This window comes from Malaclemys terrapin, chromosome 3 (genome assembly GCF_027887155.1).
Source record: "Malaclemys terrapin pileata isolate rMalTer1 chromosome 3, rMalTer1.hap1, whole genome shotgun sequence".
NCBI lineage: Eukaryota > Metazoa > Chordata > Testudines > Emydidae > Malaclemys > Malaclemys terrapin.
Window position 1 is genome coordinate 35,273,505 of NC_071507.1, and position 23,528 is coordinate 35,297,032.

At 49.0% G+C, this 23,528-nt stretch overlaps 1 protein-coding gene across 1 annotated transcript in view; it reads left to right on the plus strand.

Moving 5' to 3' along the window:
* Positions 1-1,025: 1,025 nt before the first annotated feature.
* The window catches only part of SRBD1 (S1 RNA binding domain 1), a 224,184-nt gene continuing 201,681 nt past the window's right edge, over positions 1,026-23,528 (plus strand). Inside the window, exons 1-2 of the mRNA XM_054023628.1 lie at positions 1,026-1,149; positions 3,205-3,365. The gene's annotated coding sequence lies outside the window, so the exon portion shown is untranslated. The remainder of the gene's footprint in view (positions 1,150-3,204; positions 3,366-23,528) is intronic.

Here is a 23,528-nt window from a genome sequence, read left to right on the forward strand (position 1 = left end):
TTCTAACCTGGGGCAGGGATGTGGGAGGGGGTGCGAGGTACAGGCTCTGGCCAGGAGGCGCTTACCACAGGCAGCTTCCGGCTGGCAGAGCAGCAGGGCTCAGGCAGGCTGCCTGCTTGCTGTGGCCCCACGCTGCTCCCAGAAGTGGCCTGCTGCTGCTTGCACATCCCTTGGGGGGAGGTGAGGTAGTGGGTCTCCATGCGCTGGCCGCGTCCACAAGCACAGCCTCTGCAGCTCCCATTGGCTGGTTTCTGCCCCGCTACTTGTGGGACTTTTAATGGCCCAGAGATCGTGAGGGGGCAGCCAAAGAGTCTGGGGGGTTGGACAGAAATGTTAGATGAGCTGGATCCAGCACGCGGGCCGTATTTTGCCCACCCCGGGCTAAGGTATGAATAAGGCTTTGCCAGCCCTGTCTATTCTAAGCCACACTTTCCATAAACTATAGAACTGCAAATAAACTCATTCCACTCTTGAAGTAAATAACAATAGTGAGGTTAACAGGGGCTAGAAAAGGAGGATGCCAACTGGAATATGCTTGCTGAGGATGGGATTGTACTCGATACATAAAGACAGCATGGACAGGAGCTGGACTGGACCACTGAAAGTGCTAAAGGGGGCCAGCTGGCCACACTGGTGAAGCAGGTATCCAGGCTGACTCTGGAGAGCGGTGAGTTCTCCTGGAACTTGCTCCCCGAGCCTTGCCCTATACAGCAGAGCTAGTACCGCATTTCCAATGCTTTTGCTTTAGAAAAGGAACGTTTGTTTTAAAGAGCATGTCCGGGAGAGGCGAGCTACGCCCCTCTAATGACAGCTCCTGCAGCACAGTCCCTGCGAGCTGCTCCCGCGGCTGGCGGTGGTAGGGGCACAGCACAACAGCCACCCCCCGCCCGGAACTGCTGGCGGGGCCGCTAAGAACTCAGCGTTCAGCCCGCGCACCGGCCACGGGGCTCCCGGCAGCCAGGCCACGCTCGCCCCAGCCGCAGCCCCGGCCGCGGATTGGCGCCGGGCTTGTTCCTTCCGGGGCCGCTCGGCCGCCGCTTCCTGCTCCTCCCCTTGCGCGGCGGGACTAGGCCCGGCAGCCGCGGCCTGGTTGGCGGCCCCTTCAAACCCAGCTCCGGCTCCAGCCGCCGCCAGCAGCAAGGGGGACCGGTGCGTGAGCTCCCCGCGCCGTGCCCGGGCCGGGAGAGGGCAGCGGGGCGTGCGCGGGGCAGAGGGGAGCGGGCTGGCGCTGCCGCCGGGCGGCGGGGAAGGGTCCGATGCAGGGGGTTGGTTGGAGGGGGCTGCTGGCCTCTTACCCCCGTGACTGCAGAGGGGAAGAAACTCTCCGATGGAAACAGCCCTTCCCCCGAGTGGGGGCTCCGCGCTGCTGGGGACAGGGGACCCCCATGCTGCGCTGACTCCGGGTTCCGGGGCGCAGAGCACTGGCAGCCCGCAGCGGCTCGGAGCGGAGCGGGCAGCCCCCTCTGTGACACTGCGGGAGGGTAGGGGATACCTGGGAGTGGTTAACGGGAGTGTGGATTAAAACGGCCTGGGCCCCCCTCACCCGACAGCGAAAAATCTGTTCTCGCCCCTGAGCCAGCCGGAAAACCTTTCTGATGATGGGGCAACGGTTGCTGTTTACCCGCAATCACACACTTAACAATAATGAAAAATGAATTTTGTTATTGGCATGACAAGCTGTGCAGTGGTTACCAACATGCAAAAAGACACACCACTCGTTTATCGCTAAGTGAAATGCAAGCCACTAAATTAAACTAATTGAAAGGGGACTCTAGTGCATAAACCTAGGGTCTATACCTGACTCTGCTACTTGAGGAAGTCATTTGCCTCTCTCTGCCTCAGTTTCCCCATCTGTTAAATGGGAATGATAATATTGACCTCCCTTGTAAAGTGCTTTGAGATCTATGGACAAAAAGTGCTATATACAAACTAGGAGGTGGTAAATATTTGTCCAGCTTTGGACTTCATTGTGTTTGAGGTATTATCCTCTGTCCACTTTTCAATTGTTACTATCCTTCTTCTCATTTAGTGACAGGTTCCTACATAGTATGGGGCTATATCTCCCTGTCACATGGAGGAGTGGGGTCATGGGGGGTGGTTTAGGAGAGTACTTATTACAAAGTTCACTGCCCTGATGCACAGCTAAGAATCTGTTCTCACTCCTGGCCTAGCCAGGAGTACTTTCTGATGATGCAAAAACAATGAGGAGTCCTTGTGGCACCCTAGAGACTAGCAAATTTATTTGGGCATAAGCTTTCATGGGCTAGAACCCACTTCATCAGATGTATGGAGTGGAAAATACAGGAGCAGGTATAAATACACGAAAGGATGGGAGTTGAGGTCCCTAGTGTGAGGTCAGTCTAATGAGACTATTCAATTAACAGCAGGATAACAAGGGAGGAAAAATAACTTTTGAAGTGGTAATGAGTGTAGCCCATTTCAGACAGTTGACAGGAAGGTGTGAGTAGGGGGAAATTAGGTTTAGGTTTTGTAATGACCCAACCACTCCCAGTCTTTATTTAGGCCTAATCTGATGGTGTCCAGTTTGCAAATGAATTCCAGTTCTACAGTTTCACATTGGAATCTGTGTAGCAACAATTGCTGTTTAACCCCAGCCATGCATATAGCAACAGTAATGCAAAGTGAATTTTATTATTGGCATGACAAGTTGTGCATGCTCTTTGCTCACAGCTACTGGGAGCAAATTCGGGGGCGGGGAGGAAGGGAGCATATTCTGTGTCACACTGGCATTCTGCCCTTCCAGCGGTGTTTCCTTCCCAGCTCCTGGGAACCTCTGTCTCTCCCTATCCAGCAAGTTTTGGGTGCTCTTTAGCTGTTCACCCCACCCTATGGGCTGGTCTACACTGGGGGGCGGGGGTCGATGTAAGATACGTCGACTTCAGCTACGCTATTCCTGTAGCTGAAGTTGCGTATCTTATTTTGACTTACCTCCCGTCCTCACGGCGCGGGATCGACGGCCGCGGCTCCCCTGTCGACTCCGCTACCGCCGCTCGCCCTGGTGGAATTCCGGAATCGACGGGAGCGTGTTCGGGGATCGATATATCGTGTCTAGACGAGACATGATCTATTGATCCCCGATAGATTGATTATTACCCGCCGATTCGGTGGGTAGTCTGGACGTACCCTATATATCTGTCCTGTTCTCGCCAGCTGTGTAACCCTCATCTCTCTCTCTCCCTCTAGCTGGTACTGGGGCCCTCCAGATTTGTACTTCTCATTTTGCCCCCAAGCACCTTTGGCTTGTTTTCTCTAGTGGCGTTTGCGTACCCTGGCTATCTATTCCTCCAGCTTATGTGTGCAAAGTTGCTGGCAGTTTTGCAGGACCTGGCCCTAGGAGGACTCTGGTAAGTTCACTCCCTCCTCCCCCCCCACACACACCCTGAAGTCTGATTTTTAATGGTCCAAAAATGGAATGGCCCGGAAAACCTGACAGCACAGATAGTAGAACAAAGTTTTCTAGCAGCAGTAGTGTGAGTCGTGTCTTCTGCTTGTTGTTGGCTGTATGGTCCTCACACCTCTGAGTTTCTCTTCCCACAGCTTCTTCCCACGCTGACACTGGAATGCAATGGAGTTGCCTTAAAATGATGAAAGTAAATGGCAGCAATTATATGTATGGTGTAGAACTAGACTATTTTGTTGGTATTAACAATGTGGTAAAAAATTGCGCCCCCCTCCCCTTTACAGAATCCATGTTTTTTTTCCAGGTATTGTAACAACCTGCTTCTCAGCTCTTGCTATGTCAGTTAAAGTTTGTTTTGGGGCTGTCTTGGGTAAACTTAAAACTCCTCTCCTCAAAGCCCAGTCACTAAATGTTGCTATCATTAATATTTTGTTGCCTTCCCTGCTGTACAGGCAGGATGACTGTTGAATTCTGTTTGTTGAGGATTAGCAAAGAGCTTCCTGTATAGGCAGACCTGCAAAATAGTGCCCCTTGTAGGGAAAATATCATTTTGGATTAACTGGAAGACAGTTTAAAACATCTCCCTCTTTGCTGGTGAAGGATTTTGGTATGATTGTTTCAATGAGAAAAAATATCATTCACCTTGGTTTTTGAAAATGTCATGGTTTCAAACTGAGACAGTCCAGCAAAGTGTAAGGTGCAAAATCCAATTACTAACAGATTTTCTTTGTTTTTTTCCCCTTTAAAATTTCCTGGGAAATTAAATGCCAAAACATATGCAACATCAAGGTTATGAGATCTAGGACTCAAAAGTCAGGGCATTTCAAAATATGAGGTTGCGGTAGTTAAGTTAACTTGACCATGTTGCAGAAATGTAATACTTTCCATAACTCCTAACTCTGGTTAAATGTGAACCTTAGTGTGTTATTGTTTGTTAGAATATACCATATAAAATATACAGGATGTTAACATTGCAAGGGCAACCTTTGGGTTTGGAATTCTTGACTATATTATACTAAGATAACAAGACTTAGCATTGCATTAATGCTAGCTTTTTGCTTTTAATCATTTCTAAATTCATGTAAGTTTAGCCACTGGAAGTTGATTTTCCATCATACAACAAGCAACTGAATGACACGAGGAGCATTTCCTTTAGGTTCACACGTGATTGACTTGGCTCTAGTCCTGCCATACCTAAAAAAATATTTTCTCAACCCTTTTGGAGTCACAGAATCGTAGGACTGGAAGGGACCTCGAGGGATCCTCCAGTCCAGTCCCTTGGACTTAAAGCAGGACTAAGTATTATCTAGGCCATCCCTGACCGGTGTTTGTCTAGCCTGCTCTTAAAAATCTCCCATGATTGAGATTCCACAACCTCCCTAGGCAATTTATTCGAGTGCTTAACCACCCTGACAGTTAGAAGTTTTTCCTAATGTCTAACCTAAACCGCCCTTGCTGCAATTTAAGTCCATTGCTTCTTGTCCTATCTTCAGAGGTTAAGGAGGATAATTTTTCTCCCTTCTCCTTATAACAACCTTTTATGTAGTTAAAAACGGTTATTATGTCCCCTCTTAGTCTTCTCCAGATGAAAGAAATCCAATGTTTTCAATCTTCCCTCATAGGTCAGTGCGGAATAGAGCGGAAGAATTACTTATGTCTTGCTTACAACACTCCTGCTAGTATATCCCAAAATTATATTCACATTTTTTTGCAACAGTGTTACGTTATCTTTGTAACATAATGAGGCCCCAAAGGCGAATCCTGCTTATGGTCCACACGCCTTCACTCCTCCTCTCCTGCATCCCAGTTCTATCTGTGAGTGTGCCTGTGTGTGCATGTTTGGGGGAGAAAAGGTGCATTAGGTTTTCAGGCCATAAGCCGAGCTCCAGGTGTGCAATCACTTCTTCTCAGTATGCTTTGCATGAACTGAGTTAAGATATCATTGATCATAAGTAGTTATGAAGGACTAAAAGAATGTGCCACTCTCTGTGTTGTATGCCACAGATTTGAATTCCAGCATTTATCTACATGCATTCCAGGTATATTCATTGTGTTATGTGCAGCTGTATTGAATGGAGGAGGGTTGGGTGGAGTAGCATGGCAGAGTGGTGACTGTGATATGAAGAGACGTGTATGAGTACCTTGAGAGAGCAAGTATGCCTCATGGTAGTACTGAGTATTGTAGGCTATGTTTGCGGAGGTGAACACAAGTGTCTTCTTATCATTGGGATTGTCAGCAGTCTGGTCTCCAGTGCTTAGTGAGGGTAAGTGAAGGAAATATCTCAAAAGAAATGCTCTGGGCGAGCATGAAGGGGAGGTAACATTTTGCAAGTCTGGTGTGGTTTGTGTAGATTAGGCTCAGTGTTTGAGTGTAGGCCATGTGTAGGTCACTGCTGTTTGCTATACCTGACCTAAACCCAGTGTAACTCACATCAGTTCAATGTACTGTGTACCCCTCTGGAGATGGGTTGGCTGCAGAGGTTGATGAACGTTTGCAGACTTGGCTTAAAGAGATGGGTCTTTTAGTTCAGGCAGTAGAGACTCATTGAATAAAATACAGAGGTTCCTTGTTGCTGATGACCCCTGCCCCCAGGGCGTGGCACTACACTAAGTTTTGCCTTAGTAAAGAGAGGATGTTAAAATTTGTCCTCCGAGTGTTCACGTGCTTTATTCCACAAGTATTCTGTAACATCTTTGAGGGTAGAGTGCTAGTACATTTGTTGTTGGTGTGCTGGGGCATCGCTCACAGGGGGCAGGATTGATTTTGCATTGCGGGGGTGGCATGTGACTTAATTTTTTCATTTCCCTTGTTTTCAGAGGTTTAAATTTAGCTAATCTGGAAGGTCCACTGAGGAGTCTTAAATCTGCATTAACAAAGTTTTGGCGGATTTAATCCACTTTATTTAAAAAAGTTTCAAGGCTAAATCATTTTTAACACCTGTGTTCTAGATTAGGTCGAGATTTAGGTCCCGATTCTCATCTCACTTGCAGTATGAATCAAACAAAATTCCATGGAAACTGAATTGCACCCTTATTAAACTAGTATAAGAGGCAAATCTGATCCATAGACTAATGCACAGTTGGTGGATGGTTAAACTTTAAAGTGAAATTTAGCAAAATCAAAAAAGTGAAAATAGTTTTGTTCCATCTTTTTTAGTGTTATTAGCTTCTTAAATTATTTGCTTGTGTTTAAAATGTATGGATTATGGCATCTGCATGGCATTTCAGATTAAATGGTGTAAAAATTCAGATTTTTGTTAAAGGTCACCGCCCCCTTTCAGTATGTCTGGGAATAGCAAGAGAGACAAGGTGGGTGAGGTAATATCTTTTATTGGACAAACTTGTGTTGGAGAGAGACAAGCTTTCGAGCCATATAGAGCTAGCTCTTCTTCAGATCTGGGAGGAGTACTTGTGGCACTTTAGAGACTAACAAATTTAGTTGGGTATAAGCTTTCATGGGCTAAAACCCCCTTTAGCCCACGAAAGCTCATTCCCAAATAAATGCGTTAGTCTCTAAGGTGCCACAAGTACTCCTGTTCTTTTTGCTGATACAGATTAACCATTCTGAGGGCTTGACTACACTGGCGCTTTACAGCGCTGCAACTTTCTCGCTCAGGGGTGTGAAAAAACATCCCCCTGAGCGCAGCAAGTTACAGCGCTGTAAAGCGCCAGTGTAAACAGTGCCCTGTAAACTAATCCCCTCGTGGAGGTGGAGTACCTGCAGCGCTGGGAGCGGTCGCACTTCAAAGCGCTGCTGCGGGAGCGCTCCTGGGGCAATTCTTTGAAGTTTTGAGTGTAGCCGGGGCCTGAGATCTGGGAAAGGTATTCCAAGCATCACAGCTAATTGCAAGGTGGAACACATTGTTTAGCATAAGTACTTAGCACATATTCTAAGGGGCTATTCAAAGTAGAGTGGCTCATTAACACCTCTGCAGTCAAAAGACAAACAGAGGAGGCTAATGGGTTACAGATTGCTGTAATAAGCCATAAATCCAGTATCTCTGTTCAGTCCATGATTTTTCCTGTCTAGCAGAGTTAAATATCAGAGGGATAGCCGTGTTAGTCTGGATCTGTAAAAAGCAACAGAGAGTGCTGTGGCACCTTTAAGACTAACAGATGTATTGGAGCATAAGCTTTTGTGGGTGAATGCCCACTTCGTCGGATGCATGTAATGGAAATTTCCAGGGGCAGGTATATATGCTGGCAAGAATCAGTCTGGAGATAATGAGGTTAGTTCAATCAGGGAGGGTGAGGTCCTCTGCTAGCAGTTGAAGTGTGAACACCAAGGGAGGAGAAACTGCTTCTGTAGTTGGCTAGCCATTCACAGTCTTTGTTTAATTCTGATCTGATGGTGTCAAATTTGCAAATGAACTGGAGCTCAGCAGTTTCTCTTTGGAGTCTGGGCCTGAAGTTTTTTTTGCTGTAAGATGGCTACCTTTACATCTGCTATTGTGTGGCCAGGGAGGTTGAAGTGTTCTCCTACAGGTTTTTGTATATTGCCATTTCTGATATCTGACTTGAGTTATGCATTTAAGCTCCCAGGCTCATCTTTTGAAAGTGTTGGGCAGGTTTCCTTTGAGGATGAGAACTGATAGGTCAGATATAGAGTGATTTCTCTGTGAAAAGTGTTCACTATTTTTGATCTTTTATAATTTTCCTGTCTGAGTTCATTCGAGAGTGTAGTGATTGTCCGGATTCATGCACGTAGTTGTTGTTGGGGCATTTAGTGCACTGGATGAGGTACACCACATGTTGTGATAGACATGTGTTAGATCCATAGATTTTGAAAGTTGTGTTGTGAGGGGTGTTGATCATTGTAACAGTGGAGATATGTGTGTAGGTTCTGCATCTGTTTTTGCATCTGCTTTTCGTTGGTGTGTCCTGGTTTGTGAGGAGCTTGCTTCTGATGCTGAGCTTGCTGAAGAAACTGCAAACTCCCTCTGCTCTGCAGAAGACCAGCCTGATCAGCAGGGTTGAGACCCTGCTCACCTGGGTTTCTCTGCCTCTTACTACTGAAGAAACTGCAGCAAGGGAGGTCTAGGTTGGACATTAGGAAAAAGTTCCTAACTGTCAGGGTGGTTAAACACTGGAATAAATTGCCTAGGGAGGTTGTGGAATCTCCATCTCTGGAGATATTTAAGAGTAGGTTAGATAAATGTCTATCAGGGATGGTCTAGACAGTATTTGGTCCTGCCATGCGGGCAGGGGACTGGACTCGATGACCTCTCGAGGTCCCTTCCAGTCCTAGAATCTATGAATCTGTGGAAGGCAGTGCTTGGGTTTGGTGATTAAGCATTTGAATGGCAGTTTTTTAAACCATTGTTAAAGGGCCTGTCTTCTCAGTGACACATTTCCTGAAGGGGGGGAATACAACATCTCTCCGACTATTGCTATGTATGTCTGAATCTGGAGAAACCTGGGCTGGAAAATGGGGTGTGCAATCTTGGATTGGAAATGAGGTACACCAGCTCTCTTTCTCTGGATAGAGCAGAGCAAGGTTGTTACACAGACCAAGGAGCTCAGAGAAGGAAATTGCTTAGGAAAACATTACATGTCTCATTTCTCCTCTGTAACTAAGCTAAGTGACGCTGCCTTTCTGAGTCCTGTAAAATATTCAGAGGAGATATGCTATGTGAACTGTTTCTTCTGTTTTCATCTGATTCTCTCTTAATTTTTATTTTTTAAGGAAGCTACTGTTGTGTGGGTGTTTCACACATTCTGCCCTTAAGGAGAGCAAAATACTTTCACCTTGAAGGGGAGATATGGAAGCATAGGTGCTCCAGGTGCTTAGCACCCACTGGCAATAGAGCTGCAGCCCCAGCCAGGGATCAATAGTTCCTGGGCAGCCCTGCCCCCACTGATCAGCTAGTAGACAGCTATGTTAATTGCCTAGCAGCTGTTCAACTTTTGTGGTCCCTGGTCTTGCTGCAGCTGGGGCCCCTCTTCCAGCAGCCTCAGGGAGCAGCTCCACTGCTCCAGCCAGGGTTAGGGGTGGGCGATGGGGGGGAGCACAGGCTGGGCTCCCTCTGCTCTGCAGAAGACCAGCCTGATCAGCAGCGGTGAGACCCTGCTCACCTGGGTTTCTCTGCCTCTTACTACTTTTTAAACATACTTGGGGCTCAAACTATGGTCTGATCCTGATATTACTCTCTTGGGATCAATCGTGGATAATTTTCACCACCCACTTCCCTTTTGGGGAAGCAATAATTAAAAAGCTATTCAAGGACTGGGGTAGAATTTATGGTGCAAATTTAGGTCATTTGATCAAGAGGTTCCCAATGTATGTCCTCCCCCTGCATTATGAGCTTCTTTTAATTTTCAAAGTATTCAAAAATCCACATGCATATTGAGATTATCAATGCCACAACAGGGGCAATGGTACAAGTTTGAAATAATTTGGTTCAGGTGTTCCTCAGATACTATCTCCCCCCAATAAGAAGAAAATTTTAATATTCCAGTTGCTCTAAAACTGACATGCATAGTGAGATTACCTTGAACAATGGTATTCCTCAACTGAAACTGAGGTAGAGGGGAACTTCCATTGAGATGAATGGGTCATTTCACACTACCCAGAGCTATGGTGTTAGACTATTCATCTCTCTGGAGCAGGGGTCCCCAACGTGGTGCCCGCGGGCACCATGGCGCCCACTGGGGTGTCTAAGTGCGCCCACGTACTGACCAGCGGACAAGCATCCACTGAAATGCTGCCGAGAAGCAGCGTCATCCAAGTCATCCTATTTTCGGCGTTTTTTCGGCGGCGACGCCTCTGGATGACGCTGCTTTGCGGTGGCATTTCAGCAGCAACGCCTATTGATGTTGCCGCATGTCGGCGGCATTTTGGGGGATGCTCATCTGCTGCCACGGTCTTCTGTGGCTCATTGTCTGGTGCCCATCAGACAAAACAAGGTTGGGGACTGCTGCTCTGGAGCATCCTAATTCATCTGAGCACACCCCACTGAGGTGAATGGGCCATTCCACACATCAACAGTACTCCTGTACTTCTGAGGGCTGTGCAGACCCCCTTCCTTTACACTAGCTCCCTGAAGTAGATACAATGTCTGGGGCTTCCTGCTATTCCTCTTGCTGCCTCCAGCTGGTAGATGTGCTCCTCACAGCCCATCAGTTACCATCCTCCTTTCTTCCTGTGGCTTGTCCAGCCCTACCCAGGGCATGGTGGGGCCAGGCGGAGGGCAGAGCTGGTAGCTAAAGTGGCAGATCATTCCCATCCCACAGGTGCCCTCCAATCATCTCACCTCACTAACACCTCTTCCTCAAGAAACAAGGGAAATTAACTGTCCAAAAACATGGTTAAGGCAGGTGTTGTTTACACAACAGCACCTTTGCCAGTATAGCTATGCCCGCTAGACTCACCCCTGCTTAGTACCCTCTTCAACTCAAGAAGTGTGTTTCATATTCTTGGTTGCACTGCCAGTGTGACATGCCTTCTCTGGCTTGTCAGATTGGGTTTATATCTACTGTTGAATCACAGCACCACTCATTAGACTGATTCCCAGGCTGCTGAACCATCTATGGTACATTGGTATAAAATTAATGAAACTCCATTGATTTCATTGGGTTTATTCCTGATTTACACTGCTACAAGTGAGGAGAGAATCAGGCATAGTCACTGACTCTGTGGGTGCTCCAGGGCTCAAGCACCCATGGAAAAAAATAGTGAGGGTGGTCAACACCCACAGCTGTTCAGCTGGGCTGCCGTTCAGCTGTTCGGCAGCTGGCATGGGTCCTCGGAACGGGCGGAACGGGAGCAGGAAGAGGTGGAGTGAGGGTGGGCCTTGAGGGAGGGGTGGAGCAGGGACAGGAAGAGGCAGAGTGAGGGCAGGGCCTCGAGGGAGGGGTGGAATGGGGCGGGGCATTGGGGCAGAGTGGGGGGTGAAGCACCCACCGGGAAAAATAAAAGTCAGCGCCTATGTATGGAAGGTAAAACAGGGTGCCTGGAGCCTAAGCCCCCATGTGTAGTCTCTGCCTACAGGGCATGCATATAGGGGTCCTCTCCTACTTATGGCAATTACAACAATGGGATTTTTTCCTGTACTCAGTCAATTTTGGGTTTGATTAACGTTCTGTAAGCTAGTCTTACAAGGCACCAGAGAGACCCATCCAAATAAGAGCAGAACTTGGGATAGGCAGCAAACCATGAACAGCTCTATCAAGCAGTCAACATGACAAGCATTTCAGATGCCCCAGCTTTGGAGTGTCTACAGTTGATGTGTGGTTGTGTCTTGAATCTTCCTGTCTCACTTCCATTATCATCTTCCTGGAAATTATAATTTTTCATACAGACTTCGGGCATGTCTACACTAGAGTCTTAAATTGACTTATGTTAGGTCAACTTACAGGGTATGTCCACACTACCCTCCTTCTGTCAGTGGTGCACGTCCTCCCTAGTGGCTGAAGAGGAGCCATGTGGGGGGCTGAGAGCAAGTTTTGGTTCAAGGCTTTGTTTAAGATGGCCTTTCCCACCCACCGTCTTCTTGCAAGATGGTGACTGACCCTCTCCTTAGGGCTTGTCTACACTGGCAAGTTTCTGCACAGTGAAGCAGCTTTTTGCGCTCAAACTGCAGATATGTACACACTGCCAAGACACTTCGTGTGCAGAAACCCCTCAGTTGCAGCACTGCAAAAAATCCACCTTGATGAGAGTCATAAGGCTACTTGCGCAGAGGCTTCAGCGCTCTATTGCCAGTGTAGACACTTGATTGCTTTCTGTGCTGTAATTGGCTTCCGGAGCTGTCCCATAATGCCTCAAGTGACCGCTCTGCTCATGGTTTTGAACTCGGCTGTCCTGAAGACATGGCCCCTCCCCTTTCAAAGCACTGTTTCTGACAGCTGTTGTGTGCTGTGCTGATCTACTCCAGGACACGAAGCAAACCATTAATGTGGAATGCTCACGCTGTTGAACATAGAGGCAGGGTGTGTGTGTGTGTGTGTGTGAGAGAGAGAGAGAGAGAGAGAGATTGCTGTGCGAGAGCCCAGGGAGGAAGGCGGGGGCTGATGTCGAGTTTTCCCCCCCCGCGCCTCAGGACTGGTTGCTTCCTGCCGCTGTCTGAACTTACAAGACAGCATTCTGACATACTCTCTGTCCCCCAAAACACACTGTCTCTCTCCCCCCTCCATACATACACACACAAACTCCTGTCGCACACTGTCTCCCCCCCGTTCAGTTGAAAAGCAGCTGGCAATGTAGTAGGATGCCCATGGAACAATGGGATTGGGAAACCTGCATCATGTGATGCTGTGCCTGCCCGATGAGCCATTGCAAAGCACCCTGTGGCCAGTTGCACAGTGGGATAGCTACCACAATGCACTGCTGTCTTTGCCATTGCAAGAGCTGCTAATGTGGATGCGCTCCAAAGTCACAAGGGGCACAATGTGGACACGTAACAGGGGTTTAATTACAGCGTTTTAATAAAAGTGATATAACTTGTGGCGCAGAAACTTACTAGTGTAGACATACCCTTAGTCAGGATCTCTCCAAGAGGCCTAAAGGTGCTGGTGCCTTTGTCTTGTTAGGTGAAAGAGAGACAACTTGCGGTTCTTTGCCACTTTCTTTTATAGTCCAGTGAACCTTTGAAGTGGATTCTTTTGAGGGTTACCCTTCAAAGTAAAGTTTATTCAAGCAGTAAAGAAGGAGACATGGGGTCTGGTGGTGAAGAAGACTTCATGCTTCTTTTATTTTCTCTACTTCTGTTTGCTGAAATCCAAACTGTTCTTTCTGTTTCATACCATCTCCTCCTCTTGCCTTTCAAGGACCTATTTACTACTTATATGTAAATTGGGGTAAACTCACTTTCCTTCGTTGAAGATAGGCTTGTTTATCAGCTTTTGCCGAGGCAGGGCTTTCTGGTTTTGAACTTGTGCTAATAATGTCATCTGGGGGGAGTTCATAACTTTTCATATAATACTGATACATATATTTCACCATGATATTATTGACCAAGTTCTTAGCTTGCAAATGATACATCACAAGGCATATTTCATACAAAGATGATTACAATAGTGTGTAGGCTAGGGGTGGGCAAACTACGGCCCACAGGCCGGATCTGGCCCCTCAGGGCTTTGGATCTGTCCCACGGGATTGCCAGCCCCGTGGTGCCGCGGCCCCCACACCGCTCCCAGAAGCGGCCGGCACCACCTCCCTATGGCCCCAGGGTCGGGCAGAGGGCTCCGTGAGTGGCGCGGGGGCCAGGCCAGGGCCAATAGCGGATTTACCATGGCACCAGTGGTGCCATTGTGCTGGGCCCACGCTCCGAAGGGGCCCGGGCCGGCAGCTCTTCTCTGCTCCCCGCTCTCTCTGAAGTTTGGCGCTGATGGCGCTGGGCTCCTCCTGCAGCAAGGTAGGCCCCTCCCCTGCCCCTCCCTGCCACCGATCAGCTGTCTCCCAGCAGGAGGGAGGGGGAAGAGCTGAGCTCCAGCAAGCTCGCTGCTCCTGGGAGGAGGAGAGGCAGGGGTGGGACCTTGGGGAAGGGGGTGGAATTGGGGCATGCCCCTCCAGCCATAGGGGGCACCCACCAGTCAACTGTTTATGGGGCCCGTGGGGGCCTGCGAGCGATCAGCTGTTCGGCCGGGGCGGAGGGAGCGGGGGGGACGATCAGCAGTTTTTTTGCAGAGCCGGCAGTGGGAGCTGCCACCGATCAAGGAAGTATTTTTCCGGCTCTGAGTTGCTGATCAGTGTGGCCAGTGTAGTGTAATATACTACACCACCAGCCAATCAGCGAGGGGAACTCTGCTCCTGGAGCAGGGGCTGAGCGACCCCACAGGTGCAGCCCCGCCTCCTTCTCCTACCTGCTTCTTGTAGGCAGCAGGCGTGCTTTCTTTGGCTCTGCAGTGAGTAGCTCCCAACCTTGCGCTTCAACCTCTCACCCGACTAAAGGCAGCCAGTAGCACCAGAGGGAGGGATAGCTCAGTGGTTTGAGCATTGGCCTGCTAAACCCAGGGTTCTGAGTTGAGTCCTTGAGGGGGCCACTTAGGCATCTGGGGCAAAATCAGTACTTGGTCCTGCTAGTGAAGGCAGGGGGCTGGACTCAATGACCTTTCAGTTCTATGAGATAGGTATATTTCCATTTATTATTATTTCATGTTTTGACAGAACAGTGGGTTTCAGCAAATCATAACTTTTCCCATGATACCTTACATGGCATGCTTTATATGAAATGTAAAAAATATATACAAATGATGAATATGGGGCTTACAGTGCACAGCACGCTGCTCCCCCGAGGTATAGAGCAATGGCTCTCAAACTTTTGTACTGGTGACCCCTTTCACATAGCAAGCCTCTGAGTGCGACCCCCCCCCTTATAAATTAAAAACACTTTTTATATATTTAACACCATTATAAATGCTGGAAACAAAGCGGGGCTTGTGGTGGAGGTTCACAGCTCGTGACCTCCCAAGTAATAACCTCGTGACTCCCTGAGGGGTCCCGACCCCCAGTCTGAGAAACCCTGGTATAGAGTGTCAGAGGGGTAGCCATGGTAGTCTGGATCTGTAAAAAGCAACAAAGAGTCCTGTGGAACCTTATAGACTAACAGAAGTATTGGAGCATAAGCTTTCGTGGGTGAATACTCACTTCCTCAGATGCATGACTGGTATAGAGTGTCACAGCTAGAAACTCCAAGGCTTGGGACTTTTAAAAGGAGACTGGACAAAACATGCAGTAAGGATCAGCCTTGCATTCGCAGGGAGATGGTCTGAGCCAGGATGATCACAGAGGGCTTTTCCCCCTGTAACTTCTATAATTCTATCCCACTCTCCTGGGAGTACAAATTCTGGTACTAAAGACCTGTGCCTGGATCCCATATTGCCTTGCACTGGAATTGGGAATTAGTGCCCTGACATGCAACTCCTCCTATTATGCCAGTGTAGATCCTGCTGTTAGTACAGCTATTTGCAGGTGCCCTTGTGTTTAGCTGTACCTTTGGACTCAGTCCCTGAGTGTATCCCCACTAAACTGAGAGCTAAACTGACACTACTATCCTGCTGTGTGGATCCCAGTGTGCTTGTACTGTGAATTTTTGGCATACACATGTGGCTATATTGATCTCTCTGTGCTGGTAGTGCTACTTCCTTGGTGTGATGATGACATTATGCTAAGATGAATCCTGAAAATAGTGTCCTGGTGTGATGGTGGTCACTCTGTGCTGTTCATGTGAATCTTGCATTTTTGTATGCTGTGTTGTTGTAGCCCTGTTGTTCCCAGGAAATTAGAGCGACAAGGTGGGTGAGGTAATATCTTTTGTTGGTGAGAGAGAGAGACAAGCTTTGGAGTTTCACAGAGTTCTTCTTCCTGAAGAAGAGTTCTGTGAAAGCTCAAAAGCTTGTCTCTCTCACCAACAGAAGCTGGTCCAATAAAATATATTACCTCACTCATCTTTTTTCTCTAATGTTTATAAATATGCTGAAAACAGCCTCCCCCAAACTGGCAAAGGTGCTCGGAGGAGGGGGCGGAGAGGAGCGAGCGGTGGGCGGGGGGAGGAGCGGAGTGGGGTGGGGCCTAGGGAGGGCACCCACCGGCAAAACCAAAGTCAGCACCTATGCCTCCAGCCCCCTGCCGTGAGTACCCCACGACCTGAGCCCACACACCCAGCCATTTGCCCTGACCCCTGCACTCCCCTCACGCCCTCCCCAGCCCCCTGCACCCTGCCACATACCCAAACCCCCTATGTCCTGACTCCTGCACCCTCCCACATCCCCACCCCCACCCCGAGCACTAAATTGGAGCTCCTGCACCCCTCACACCGTTCTATTGTTAATAAAACCTGTGCAGCTATGTGCTGTGTCAAAGACAATTTCTGTGTTGATCTCCTGTCTTTTACAATCATTCCCCGGGGGGGCCCACAAATATGTTTGGTGCCAGGCCCACAAAAAGTTAATCCAGCCCTGGAGGGCAGGGAGGCAGGCAGGGAGCCTGCCCTGGCCCTGGTGCATGCCGCTGCCACCCCGGAGCCGATCCAGTTAAGTGGCGCTGGGCCGGAGCCTGTGCCCCTTCTGCACCCCGCCCCCCAATTCCCTGCCCTGAGCCCTCTGCTGCACCCCTGCCCTGAGCCCCTGCTGCACCCCGCACCCCTCCTGTACCCCAACCCCTAGCCCTGAGCTCCCTGCTGCACCCTGCACCCCAACCCCCTGCCCTGAGCCCCCTCCCACATGCTGCACCCTCCCTGCACCTCTGCCCTGAGCTCCCTCCTGCACTCTGCACCCCAGCTGCCTTCCCTGAGTCCCCTCATACACCCCGCACCCCTCCTCTGCCCCAACCCCTTGCCCTGAGCCCCTTCCTACACCCCCTCCCATACCCCGCACTCCCTCCCACACCCCGCACTCCCTGCCCCAGCCCTGCATGCAATTTTCCCACCCAGATATGGCCTTCAGGCCAAAAAGTTTGCCCACCCCAGTGTAGGTGATGAATACACTTCTGTTTGGTCCAAACTAAACAGAGAAAGGATTTTAAACTGGATTAGGCTGAATCTTTTATTCAAATGTCCAGGTAACAGGATTTTTTATATAGTGTAGATGAAAATATATGTGTAGTTGGTTCCACAGTGACTGACTGAAATCTAAAAATGTGTCTTCTTGCCTTCTGCTTTGCTAAATTCTTCTGATGGCTCTGGTCAGCCAGCTGTGCTCTGTACTGCACTTTGGGAGGAGTTCATATGACGGTCACTCTTTTCCCAAGTGCTGTATTAGAATTGGTTATCATTTGTATTACAGTAGAAACTAGGAATGCCAGTTTAAGGATCAGGCCCTCATTGTGCTATGCAGAACAGAAAAGTAGCTAAGAGACTGTTTCTGCCCCAGAGATCTTACATACTATTGGAACATTACTACCCTTAGGTGGTATTCACAAGAAAAGTGACATGCAAAGCCAGTTTTCACTTTAAACATCAGGTGAGGAAAAATGTATCAAAAGACTTGATGAGAGGTTAGAAACTTTAGCCAGAAGCTGAGAGACAGACACAGGTTGTACTCCAAGCCCAGTGCTGGGGTACCATAATGAAATTGGGCTTGAGGGAAGTGCTAAGCTTATCTAAGGGTATGTCTACACTGGCAGAGTTACAACGCCAGCAGTTACAGTGCTGCTCAGAGAGCGCAGAAGGGAAACTGCTGTTGTGTGTTCACACTGTCAGCTGCCTGTGCAATAGCGTGTTCACACTTGCGGCACTTGCAGCGATATTCGGAGCGGTGCACTCTGGGCAGCTATCCCACAGAGCATCTCTTCCTCTTCTGCCGCTAAGAGTTGTGGGAAGGTGGAAGGGATCATGGGGCATCCTGGGTCCTGTCCCAATACCCCATGATTCATTGCTTTGCATCACAGCAATCCCTGTGCTTCCATCTGCATTTGGCACAATCTTTCAACGATTTGTGTACTGTGTGCTCTGCCTCTTCAGTCTGCAGGAATGGATCCCGAACTGTTGACCAATATGCTGCCCGATCTGACTAAAACTATTCCTTAAGCTACAAAGGCAAGAGGAGTGTTACATTGATCTTGTCATGCGTAGTAGCTACGACACGAGATCACGGAGGTGCTGACGACAGTGGAACACCGCTTTTGGGCTCTGGAAACAAGCTCTGAGTGGTGGGATCACATCGTCATGCACGTCTGGGATGACGAACAGTGGCTGCAGAACTTTCGGATGAGGAAAGCCACATTCATGGGACTGTGTGATGTGCTCGCCCCAGCCCTGTGGCGCAAGGACATGAGAATGAGAAGTGCCCTGCCGTTGTAGAAGCACGTGGCGATTGCATTGTGCAAGCTGGAGATTGCATTGTGGAAGTGATTAGTCGCTAACTAGTTCGGAGTGGGAAAGTCGACTGTTGGACTTGTGTTGATGGAAGTGTGCAGGGCCATTAATTGCATCCTGCTCCGAAAAACCGTGATTCTGGTCAACATACATGACATTATGGATGGCTTTGCACAAATGGGCTTCCCTAACTGCGGAGGGGCGATAGATGGCGTACACATTCCAATTCTGGCACCAGACCACCTAGCCACTGAGTACATTAATGGGAAGGGGTATTTCTCAGTGGTTCTCCAGGCGCTTGTGGATTACCAGGGGCATTTCACAAACATTAATGCAGGCTCGTCTGGAAAGGTCCATGACGGATGCATCTTTTGGAACACTGTCCCGTTCAGGAAGCTGCAAGCAGGGACTTTCTTCCCGGGCCAGAAGATCACCATAGGGGAAGTTGAAATGCCCATTGTGATCCTGGGAGACCCTGCCTACCGCTTAATGCTGTGGCTTATGAAGCCATACATGCGGCACCTTGACAGCAGCAAGGAGCTGTTCAACAACAGGCTGAGCAAGTGCAGAATGACTGTTGAGTGTGCTTTTGGCCGCTTAAAGGGCCGCTGGTGCTGCCTATATGTGCTGAACCTGGCTGATGACAATATACCTATGCTTATAGCTGCATGCTGTACACTCCATAATATTTGTGAAGGGAAGGGTGAAAGCTTCACTCAAGGATGGACCGCTGAGGCTCAGTGCCTGGAGACTGAATTTGAACAGCCAGAGACCAAGGCTATTAGAGGGGCACAGCACGGAGCCATAAGGATTAAGAGTGCCTTGAAGCAGCAAGTTGAAGCTGAAAGCCACTAATATTTGTTGCTATGCTTGGGAGTGCAGTGCTTGTAATGCTAGGAGGTGATTGTGATTGGTGCAGATGATGCAATATGAAGGTTTAAGATAATTGTCTGATGCTTTTCCAGGGCTTTCCAGGGCTATGTTTGCTTTCAATTAATAGAATAAAGATTGCTTTCAAATCAGCCCAATTCTTTTATTAAAAAACAGCAGCTGGAGGAGAGAGACAAACAAATAAACACATCAGCACTAAGGGAGATTGGGGGAGGGGAAGGTCTCAGGAGGAGGTGGGGGACGGTTAAAGATTTGTGTATGTCCGGGGATCATATTCAACCTTCTCCTTTAGAGTACAATGAAGCGGGTACTGTACTTCAACAGAGCTAAATTGCAAAGGGACGGGTGTTGAGTGCAGTGGGTACTGGGATTCCACAGTGCTGGACTGTGACGGGGAAGGAGTGGAATGCCGCGGGTACAGACTGGTGCCAGGAGGTTCATAAGAGTGTGTTGGCCGTGTCTGGGGGGTGCACGGGAAAGTGTTTTGCGACTCCAGCTGCAGGGGAGGGCAGGCACGTAGCTGCTCGGTTTGCAGTTCTAGTATCACCTGGAGTGTGTCTGCTTGGCGCTCCATAATGTTTAAGAGCTGCTCTGTGGCTTCATTCTGGCATGCCGCATTCTCCTTTTGGTCCCTCTTCTTGCTGTGACGTTCCCCTCTGCTGTTATCCAGACCGGTGATCTGCTAAGTCACTCCAATCCTTGACTCTGGGAGCCAGCCTTACCCTGCTCTGCTGTGAGAACCCCCACTCCTGGGCTGTTCACACACAGCCTCTGGCATGTAAGTTGCTCCCAGCTGCTTGCAGTCGAATGACACTAGCCAGTATCTCCGTTCCCAGATACAACCATAGGAACCCCCATCTTGCAGTGTCCAGTTATGCCTGCTGGACACTGCAAGCTTATATAAGTTCATCAATTTTCCAAAGAAATTTATATGTACCAGGCTTGTTATCCCAAGGAGAGTCTCTGACACGCTTCAAACCAAGCGCACTGCTTCAGGTAGAATAAACAAACAGATTTATTAACTATAAAGATAGGTTTTTAAGTGATTATAAGTCAAAGCATAACAAGTCAGATTTAGTCAAATGAAATAAAAGCAAAACGGATTCTAAGCTGATCTTAACACTTTCAATGCCCTTACAAACTTAGATGCTTCTCACCACAGGCTGGCTGGTTGCCCTTCAGCCAGGCTCTCCCCTTTGATCAGCGCTTCAGTCACTTGGTGGTGGTAGTGACTGTAGATGTAGGTGGAAGAGAGAGGAAGAGCATGGCAAACATCTCTTCCTTTTATCATGTTCTTTCCTCCCTCTTGGCTTTGCCCTCTCCTCCCCCCCCCCTTCAGAGTCAGATGAGCGTTACTGAGGCCTTGGCTACACTTGCAAGTTACAGCGCTGTAAAGCCTCCCCCAGCGCTGTAACTCACTCCCCATCCACACTGGCAGGGCACTTGCAGCGCTGTATCTCCCTGGGTACACCGCTGCAGGTACTCCACATCTCCGAGAGGAATAACAGCTGCAGCGGAGTGGCTACGACTCACAGGTGTGAGTGTAAACGCTTGCAGCCCTGTACTAATCACCTTGTCAAGTGGCCAATCCTCTCCATTGTTGTGACTGGCTGCAGGAATGCGGAAGTGCCGGTTTCAAAGCTCATACTGCAGAGAAAAGCAAACAATTTGCAGCTTGCTTTGAGTGAGTAAACGAATGAGCAGGGGGCCGGGAGTTCGGAACTTGCAAAATAGAGAGCTGACATGCTCCAAAAAGCACTCTCTCCCCCCCCACACTCCCTGTCACAATCCACCCCACTCCCCCGTTTTGAAAAGCACGTTGCAGCCACATGAATGCTGGGATAGCTGCCCATAATGCACCGCTCCCAACACAGCTGCAAATGTTACAAGTGTGCCACACCACTGCGCTGGCAGCTGTCAATGTGGACAGACTGCAGCGCTTTTCCCTACTCAGCTGTACAAAGACAGGTTTACCTCACAGCGCTGTACAGGCCTGAGTCTCTCCAAGAAAGGTTGAGCAATTCCCCTGGTGTGGGCTCATGCAGATGAGTCATTGCATTGTAGCTTCCTTGCCGGACAATGGCAGTTGATGGGTTGTTTGTTTGACACACCGCCCGGGCGTTACTTTCCTTGCTGTTGCCTCTGGGGAGCTAATATTTGGCTGATTCTCCTGACTTATAGCATGTTTTAGTGACAACCATACTACACAATTCTCATAAGTTCATATGCATTAATGATACACCTCTACCGCGATATAACGCTGTCCTTGGGAGCCAAAAAATCTTACCGCATTATATCGAATTTGCTTTGATCTGCCGGACTGCGCAGCCCCGCCCTCCTGGAGCTCTGCTTTACTGCGTTATATCCAAATTTGTGTTATATTGGGTCGCGTTATATCGGGGTAGAGGTGTATACGTATATGGATAGAAAAATGAGTTTCAGCAGATCATAACCCTTTCCCTAATGCCTTACAAGGCATGCTTTATAAATAAGATTGCGTTTATATGAAAATGAGGAATATGGGGGTTATAGCACGCTTCCCCAAGGTATATAATGTCACACCCGCCACTCCTTCAATTCCTGTTTTTTTGGCGGCGGAGTGCATCATAACCTCACGCAGAAAGTCCTCTTTAGTTCTTTGTGTCCGCTTTCTAATTCTGCACAGCTGTTCAGCCGGCGATAACAAAGAGGGAGGCTGGGCTCCCAAGGTCATCTCTCTCTGGGAAGCCAAAATGCAACATTTTACAGAAGCAGTATTGTTTGCAACCCACAGAACAGTGATTCAATGATTTAAAACACAGCCACTATTCACATACCTGTTACTAACTGGCTGACCCCAGGCAAGCACACATGAGCCACAAGACCCCCAAAATGGTGAGTAACCGCAGGGGCAGGGGAAATCAGTTCCCGGACCCTATTGTACACTGGGCACGTGGTTCTTGGGGAGAGCCAGCACTCTGGGACGGGGGGCTGATAATCATTTCTGTCCCCATATTTTCCATGTGTTCATTATGGAAGATATTGTGCTGCTGAGGGTGAGCAGGGAATCAAGAGAGGGTCTTTTCTAAGACTGCGGCTTCTGCCCTGGCCCTTACGCGGCTTGCCTGAGTGCGGCAATGTTTCCCCCCGCTCTCCCCTGTGACGGCAGAGTGGCACGGGAAAGTTAGCGTTAATGGGGCAAGAAACAGCAGCTCTGCCAAAGAACCTGCGGCAGCGGATTGCCCAGTATCTCCATGAGAGTTTCCTGGAGATCTCTGAGGCAGATTCCCGTGAAGTGAGGGAGTCAGTCAACAGTCTGTTCCGCTGCTCAGACTAGGCATGTGGTGGTATGTGCATCATACAGACACAAGCCTGCTTTCTGCAACCCTCCTGCACCCAACAGCTTGCTTCAGCGATTCCCAAAATCAAATCCACTTAGCAGGGGCCTCCTCTTCTGTTTGCACTTCGCTAAGATCCGACAGCTGTGACTGGCTAGCCTCCTCTGGGCTAGAAAAGAGGTCCTGGCTGCATGAGTCTCTGACCTCAGAGTCATCCTCTGCCTCTGGGTCCCCCTCCACATCCTAAGATTTCCTCCTGGCTCAGTCCACTCTCGACTGTCACGTGAACTACCAAAGTATCCACAGTGGCCTTCGCAGTGGAGGTGGGGTCACCACTGAGTATCACGTCCAGCTCTTTGTAGAACCGGCAGCTTGTGGGCGCAGCACTGGATTGGCGGTTTGCCTCTCGCGCCTTGTGGTAGGCATTCCGCAGCTTCTTCACTTTGACCCTGCACTGCAGTGTGTCCCGGTCATGGCCCCTTTCTGTCATGCATCATGAAATCTGTCTGTAGGTATCACAGTTCCTACGGCTGGAGTGCAGCTGGGACTGCACAGCCTCCTTTCCCCAAATGCTGATGAGGTCCAGCAGTTCGGCATTGCTCCTAGCGGGTGATTGCCTGGTGCTTGGAGCAGGCATGGCCATCTGAAAGATGCGCTGAGACCACTGCACGCATCACCGAGCAAACAGGAAGGGGACGTTCAAAATTCCAAAGGAATTTAACGGGGTGAAGATGATGGTTGGTCACCTGAGGGCAGGGCAGTAGAGTTCAAACTGATGACCAGAGAGGCATGAACAGGCATTGTGGGACACCTCCTGGAAGGTCAATCGCAGTGCTATAATCGACCGGGGTGTCTACACTCGCACCGCGGCGTTGTACCCCAGCGCAGAAAGCTGTACGCCTCTTGTCAGGGTGGTTTTTTTACAGCACTGCAACTGCGCAGTTTCTGCACATTAAGTGGCTTGGCAGTGTGTACACCTCGGGAGTTACAATGCAGAAAGCTGCTTTACTGCGCAGAAACTTGCCAGTGTAGACAAGGCCTAAGACAATATGCTTGTAGGCCTTTTTTATTATTAACCTTTTTTCTCTCTTTGCTGTTGTTTTGAAGAATCTGGCTGAAGTCACTGTATTTTCATGCTGTTCACAG